Source organism: Metopolophium dirhodum, chromosome 1, assembly GCF_019925205.1.
Source record: "Metopolophium dirhodum isolate CAU chromosome 1, ASM1992520v1, whole genome shotgun sequence".
Taxonomy (NCBI): Eukaryota; Metazoa; Arthropoda; class Insecta; order Hemiptera; family Aphididae; genus Metopolophium; species Metopolophium dirhodum.
The window spans coordinates 58153272-58162121 of NC_083560.1; positions in this window are offsets into that span (position 1 = coordinate 58153272).

Here is an 8850-nt window from a genome sequence, read left to right on the forward strand (position 1 = left end):
CTTTTGGCGGTTACCTTTGGTGTATTTTTTCTATTTAGTGCCACACGGTATAATGTGTCCACAATCCATGGCGAAGTTGATATTTGCTGGGAGTCATGATCAAAAATTAATTTTGCACTTAATTGTTGTTGTATCTATAATGGACACTGCAGTGTATATTGGGCAACAAACAGATGCTTACTACTTTGCAGTAATTACTGCACATTTCTCACCATATGTTATCGCAAAAGTCGATGTCGGAAGAGTACTATCGAAGTAGAATACTATTAATTTAATAATAAGTGGTTTCTGTTTATCCTATACTAGATAGGTATGGGAAATTGTATAAATTTTCAATATAATCTAACCGTGACAATCATATATTTTATTACTCCACTCAGGGGCGCCCGCAGAAAATCAGCTCAGTGGGTGCAAAATTAAATTTATGTCATACATACATAGGTAGTCACATATTTACATTATTATACATTAATTTTTTTGTTCATTAAAAAAATCCCAGTGGGTGCAATGGCACCCACTGGCCCCTATAGTGACTAGTATATCTTAACTCGATTTTAATGTTCTATTTTTAATAGTACCTACCTATTTATATTTCATTTTATTGTTTATTAATTAGTATTAAATATAATCTATAAATTATGATTTATAATTATACAAAGGAAGAATATTAGGTATTATGTATAAAAAAAGTTAATGTAAAAAAAGTTAAAATAATGCTAACTGTAATATACTGTTATAACTTATAACAGAAGAATGAAATGTTCTGCATAAGACACAGATAATACTATAGATGACATACATTGACGTCATATTTTAGTACCCAACACGTGGGAATTTGTAAGATAACAATATATATTAGTTCCTACTAAATTGTACACAATACACAGCGATAAAATTGTTGCGTACTGTGAATAGTAAATATTATACATTATTCAGTCTTGACTAAACTACGTAGCAACGTAGGTAGTACCTATAGGTACTACTTGCTAATATAGTATACCTACTATACGTATAACGTACATGACTATAAGCTATCAATATACATTTGATGTGGTTAAAATCCGTTTGTTATTGTATAAGTTAATACTGATTTTTATTTTACATCGATATCATTTAATAAAAATACAATGAATATTATATAAAATAATATAAATAATAAATAATAAATGTATACGACATTTAAATGATTACATGTGTACTTAAATGTACGTTGTTGTCAGAAATACCATAACCAAATATAAAATTACAATCGTAACTTATGACTCATAAGTAATTGCACAAGATAGGTGTATAAAACATAATGGTACCTAAATGGAATAAAATTTACAAAATGAAAATACAAAACTATTAGTAATAATTTTTGAGGTCTATCAATTAATTTTAAAGCCTAATAATTTTACAAAGTTGGATATTAATATTTTTTTTTAGTTTTAATAAATTATTTTCTGTTATAGAATGATGTTTTACTTCTGGTTGGTTGACTCAACCGCGCTAATACCGATCGAATAATTTATATGAATTTTGAAATCGGGCTCAAATTTGTCAAATCCTTATCGCAATATTAACACGCGTATAAGAACTATCATAGATATAAAAACATTTTGCTATATATAGGAACTTACATATTATTTTATTTTTGTCACCGTGCATGTAAAAACCTTGAACCTTCATGACATAACTCATTTGCCTCACCATTATTATTATTATTGTTATTATTAATTTATTTATCAAAAAAGAGAACTATAATGGAACTAACGTAGGCTATACTATGACGTATGTTTTTACCTGCTTGAATCGCGTAATAAACTTTCTATTTCCCAATTTTCCATTTTAATTAGGTAATTATGAATAAACATTTTTATGATATCATTATTCCTTTTGTCTATAATGTTTCTGTAGTTTGTATTTCGTCTAACCTTCATAAGATAAACTCACAAAATAGTGACCACAGGCTTTGACCACAAATATGGTCCACAAAATATGAATTATTTTACTAAACCAATATTTTGATATTCGATAGGTCACCGTGACGGAACAATTATATATTATTTTAAATCAATGATAGTAATAATAAATAATGATTAAGATTATGATTTATAATATCATTATATATTTATATTGGCATATTGTGATTTGTGAGCGTGAATACATAATAAGTAACTATAATAATACATTAATTGCAAAATTGGTTTTTAATGGTATCAACGATAATACTGTATAATAAATTAATTCATATTAAATATTAATTAATTTTTAAGGGTACCAATTTATTATAAGTTATAAGATTATACTATTTAGTACCTAATTATATAGGTATTAAAATATAATTTTCATCATTAAAGTGCATTATTTAAATCTTAAATAATATATTTATTGTGCTTACTTATTAGTAATATTAATAAAAGTACTTTAAATGAATATATATATATATATATATATATATTTAAAATTATAAAACACATAACTATAGTATACACATATATTTATATATATATAAATGGAGCGTGAAAAATGTACGTTACCTCATCAATCGAGAACGACTGGTCCGATTTGGCTCAAATTTTTTTTAAGATGTTCGTAATTGTCAGGATAAGGTTTTTACGAAATTTTAGGAAAATCCACCGGAAAAGTAGGAAATCTGGATGTAAACAATACAACAGTGGCGCAACAGTTTATTATATATTGATTGCTATTGGTTAATCGGGCATGTTTGTTGATTTGTTATATTATTTTTTGTCAATATATAAATTAATGTTTGTGTGTAGATTAGACCTCTGGGAAGAAGACAGGCTAATTTAAAAATGGTTAAATTTGGTTTTTTTTATTCATCTGATATTAGTACGGTTAGGTTAGGTTAGGATTTTGTATTAATTGATTATATTTATCCACCATAGGTGGAATACGACAAGCTTGGTATAACTTTGATACTTTAGAGTCAAATCATACACTTACTTACGTACAAACAGCAATACAATAAGGGAGGGGGAGGCTGAATATATTAAAGGCAAGCAGACCATTACATTATAGCGTTTTAAAATTGTATGTCCTAGGTTTTTGGGGGGTTACGGCTAAGCTTAGCCCTTAAGCCCTCCAATTCGTGCCTATGAATACACCTATGCAATAAAAAGTAATTTTGTTATGAATGTTTGCTATTATTGTTATTATAGATTCTAAGAGTTTACAATTTTACAATGATGACTGTTTTTAAATTTTTTAATTTGTTGTGTGCCATTACCTTTTAGGACAGTAAAAATCCTTAGATTTTCTTCAACAGTGTCTTTTCTGATAGGAAAATGAAACTAGTTGGCACTTAGGGGATCAAAAGTAAAAATTTCCCTGTAGTATTCATAAGCGCCGTTAAAAACAAAAAATAAATTAACAAAAAACGGGAACTTAGTACTAGTTTTTGACTAAATCAATTTTGGTTTTTGGTGTAACTCTAAAAAAAATTAGTGTAGATTTTTTCAATTTTCACTGAATGTTTTTATAATCATTTCTTTAGACCATAAATTTTTAGAAAACAAAAGAAATATTAAAAAAAAATGGAATAAAATAATATAATATGAATAAAAAAATTAACTAATAATAAAAATCTAAAATCGTAAAAATTTAAAATTAAAAAAAAATACAAAAAATTATAACTGATAAAAAATTTAAAATTAAAAAAATCTAAAATTAAAAAATCGAAATTGATAAAGAAATGAAGTTAAAAAATCTAAATTGATAAAAAATTGACTATGAATAAAAATCTTCATTTTTTTTTAAAAACTTGCTCAAACTGTTTTCTAATCCACATTGGTTTGATAGAATGTATTTAAAGTACCACCTGTATCACAATTATATCTTTAGTATTAGGCTGTAAGTCCATTTGTTGGGTCGCAAATATTTTTTTCCGGAAATAGGGCAAACTTAAAAAAAAAATTTCTAATTCACAAGTATTTATGGGTTTTTCTGGCAAACCAAATGTTTTATGTTCAAACACCATAGATGTAAAAATGATTATGTGGACAGTTTTGATCAGATCCGCAAGACAAAGAGGAGTACCTGGGATTACACTTTAACCCCCAACTCTCAAAGTTGGATAACTTTGGAAGGGGTTGAGCACAAACGACGGGGTTAAAAGCACAAACGAAACACAAACAAATGGAGTTAATTTTGTTCCGAAATTCCAAAGTGAGGGGGCTAAGCATGTCCCCAGCCCCCCACTTTGTAAGTTGAATAACTTTCGAATGAGTTGAGCACAAACGACGGCATTAAAAGTACAAACCAGCACAAACAAAGCACAAACGAATGGAGTTAATTTTGTTTTGAAATTCCAAAGTGGGGGGGGGGGGGGGGCGGGGACATGGAGCTAATCAATACATTCATCGCTCTGCTCGGAATCTAAAATGATTTTGACGATTTTGTAGTTAAAAATTTATACAATGTTCAACTTTTATAGCTAAGGATTGAAAATTTAAAACAATGTTCTACTACGTAAATAGGTAAATAAATTAGGTACTTTATTCGCATAATATCATCAAATATACTTAGTAATATCATAGGCTGACTGGTCGTTTTTCTTATACAATGATATTATATCATTGAATTCAAATTTAACACCATCCATTACAATGACCCACTTATAACCTACTGTACAGCAGAGCGACACCCACCTGCCCACTTTTTTTAATATGCATGTATGATGACTATTTTATTCAGTATAAAAACTTCAACTTAATGCATAAGCTTTCATAGCTATATATACTTGAAGTAAATTTATTTCGCAATTGAAATTATTTAATGTTTATTTAAACTATTCGGTAATCACAATTTAGGCTTTTAATTTTTAACACCAAATTCACTCAAACTAGTCGAACATATAATATTGAATAATTATATAACATCATAAAAATTATAAGATATTATTATACTATCTACTTTACTGTGGTCTATTCTACTGAGTGCAGTAATATCATATTATATTAGACACACGATTACTATTGGACATTAATATTGGGGCTTATTAATGTAGTAGGTAGGTACTTAACAGTATTGATAAAACGTCAAGTGGAACGGTCGTAAATTAATACCCTGCAGGTACAAAAAAAAAAATAGGTTGCAAAAAAAAATTGTTTTTATGCTCTTGTCAATAACTGTAGAAGTGTGTCGTCGTTCTTACGTTTTGTTCGTGTTAATATGTTATACTTCAAAACTTTTATAATATTTAGTATTTACTGTTAATAATAATTGCCATTAATTATTATATTTTGGTTTTTAAATATTATTAAAGGAACTAACCAAATTCTAAGGAAGGTGATAATTTCCCTCAAAATTCAAAACCGCCACTGTATTGCTATTATGATTTATGATAGTAATTTTGGCCTCCACACGAGTTTTTCTCAGTGAGGCCCAGTAATCGTTTGGTATTAATTAAAATTAAAATATATACAGATATATATAGATATACGTTTCGACCGCGGCTGTATGCATAACTAAATAGTTGTATATAACAGATATTATTATAATAAAATATCGCGTGTACCCTATAAAAAAACAATGTTTAGTGAATTTCTTAAAAATTTAATCGCTTATAAAAAAGTGTGACCAATTATTTTTAATATTTTTTAACTAAGACATTAACAACTTATGAGGAACCTTGTTTTATATATTTATATTTCCGAGCTTTTTAACTGAACAACAAAAATTGTACCATGCATTCATTATAAATATACATAAATCGATATAAACTAAAAAAATAGACAATGTTAAATATGTGTAAATATAACTAAACAGCACTATTATATGAGCCGAGAAATTGTATAAATGATATCATATTTTCTAGTAAATGCTAATACTAATATTATAAAAATAATAAACGTCAAAGGTAAATCTAATAGATTCATCATTCCGCTTAGAATCTAAAATAGCAATTATACAGGTACCTAATTAAAATAATTTATAAATTGAAATAGACAATAGTTATTACTTATTAGTTATACATTTGTTATATTTGGTAAATACTATAAAATACTATTAAGTACTACCACTACGAAACTACCTATTAAATAAATATTGTTTCCCATCAATTTGTACACATTAATCATAATATATATATTGAGTGTGGTTTAGTTTAATATAGTCAGATAGTCTATATATTATAGATTAGGAATATAAAGTATACACTGGCTACTAGATTATTATATAGTCTATAGACATTATAACAAATATTAAATGTTCACGGTATTCATAATCGTTTTACAAGTAATAAACTATCAACTAACCATGTATAAAATATTATGTATAATATATCTAATCAATTATTCATAATCTAACTATTATATATATAGACTGTTTCTTTTTCTTAGAATCTGAATGATGGTTATTCCGTGTATATTTTACATTATATGTATATTAATATCACGGACTATTAAGATGACTAATCTCAGTCCATGGATTTACTATACATTTTTACATCATAATTAAATTTCCAATGATTTTAATTCTACTCGTTATAATGGTCACAAACTCACAAATAATTGGCAATAGCTTAGTATAACAGAAAGAAGAATTACTATAGCTCCAGACTTAAATCTTGACTCTTGCATAGGCAGAAATGGCCAATGGGGGTGAGAGTGGCTTGGGGGGAGGAGGGGCGTCTTAGCTTAACCAAATATCCCACTAGCTTCTCAAAAACAACCATCGAAAAAAAATCCCCAAAGAAAATACTTATATATGATTGTACATCTTAAAATATACATAACTCGCTTTAAAATTAAAATATATAATAAAAAGCCTGTGATATTATCTAGGTAGGTAATAATCTTATCTTTAAATTTGATGAGAGGTAAATTCACTCCAATTTTTAAACCAACGTGATCTGCTAAGCGTAACATTTTTCATTTTTTTTAAATAAGTATTTTTTATTTTTTCATATTTAAAATGACTTAAATATTTATATGTTATATTACTGTGTTTTTGTGAACACACAGTATATTATTTATCATTTACACTTCATGAAATGAATAACTTTTCATGAATAGATCGATTTTGTATACAAGTAAATATACTGTTTCCGATCAGTCGATCAGACATAAAAATAATAAATAAATATTAAATATATTTGACTACCTACTATTCAACTAATACTTTAATTTTACAGTAAAATCTAGACAAATTTTTTACTTGGAGTCGTCAAAATGTCCTTCTACTAAGTATAAATAACTGTAGTGTTATTACTTTTTTAGTCAAGATAATTGTTATTACTTAAAATTATAAAATTGACGATTGTAGTATATACTACATATTAATACGTTAGTTAAAAAATAATTTAAAATGCTAGGATTCATAAACAGGAATACGATTAATTTTAAAAATATTAACTCATTTAAAACATTATATTATTTAATTTCACTGTTATATTTGCCAAATTGAGATTCTATTTACTGTACTATTATAAGTTATAACTAAAGGGTACCTACCCGTTTATAAATAAATAAATAAATATTTGTATACCAATATGATATAATATAATATGCGCCTATTTATTAATATTATAATAATATAATCATTATCTATCATTCAAATTTTATATTTTTTTAGTATTTTATTACTTAATTATTTTTTTTTTGACAGCTGTATACAACAGTTAAGTATAGTTTTGGGGATTTACAAGGACAACCCACAAAATGTATTTTATTACATTAAAATACATATAATAATATCTGTACTTTTTGACAAAGACATATAAATATATAATGAGTTATAACCAACCCAAAATTGAGGGGTAGAAGAGAAGGGGGAAATCGGTACTCGATGTTTCTAAAACATGATAGGCATTTATAATTTGTGCAATACCTAAGAGCTACGAACACTTATTTGATTTAATAAATAGTACTAACGTAAAATAAAATATGACGCAACGTGATTATCGTTTTATTTTTTTGCCGAAAAAATTTCGTTGTATAAATTTCTTATCACATTTCTCCGTGAGAACTTAATTTAAACACTGTTATCAATAATATTAATTATAATTACTTACCTATGCATTTTTACAATATTTTTACATTCTCATGTTATATAATACTAGCTGATTCTGTGAAGTTTATTGCATGTAAAAAATGGCAACTCTTAAAAAAATTATGATTGTTCAATTATTCCTTTTGGGCGTAACTTGCTGCAGTAAGTGCAACTCAGTCACCTTGGCAATGTTTGAAAATTCGATTTGATGCAAGCTTGTACCTGATCTACCCAAATAACTAATGGCAACCAATAATAAATAAATACTAATTTCTACTAATTATTTCACCTATATAACCCATAGTAACCATTACATATATTATTGACGGTATACAATTTACACGTAAAATTTTGTTTTTTGCTGATTTCAACCCCTTAAAATCAAAATTATACAAAATATTTTCTTTCAAGTGCACGGTGAAATTATAATATTAATCTACCCCCAACATTTCAAATTGATAGCTCTAATAGGTTTTGGCTTTTTTATTTACAGAGATGAATAAAAAAAAAAAAATACAAAATATATTTATGCACTCAAACCAGATAGATATATTATATTATTACAATTATATTTAATCACTATTAATTATTATAGTTATTTTTGTAAAATATAATATATAGCAATATAGCTGGTAGGTACTGTACGAGTGTACGACACTACAACTGTACGATAGGTTTAATCCCAGTCAAAATTATGTGTAGTACACTACAATAAATAAATTGTACCTACTATACCTATCGAGTTTGTCGATTAAAAAAAATTTCGTATCTTGCGCCCTTACGAACTTGAAACTTTGTAATAATAATATATTGCCTATAGATATTGTTAATGCTTCGATCTTCATAGGTTAG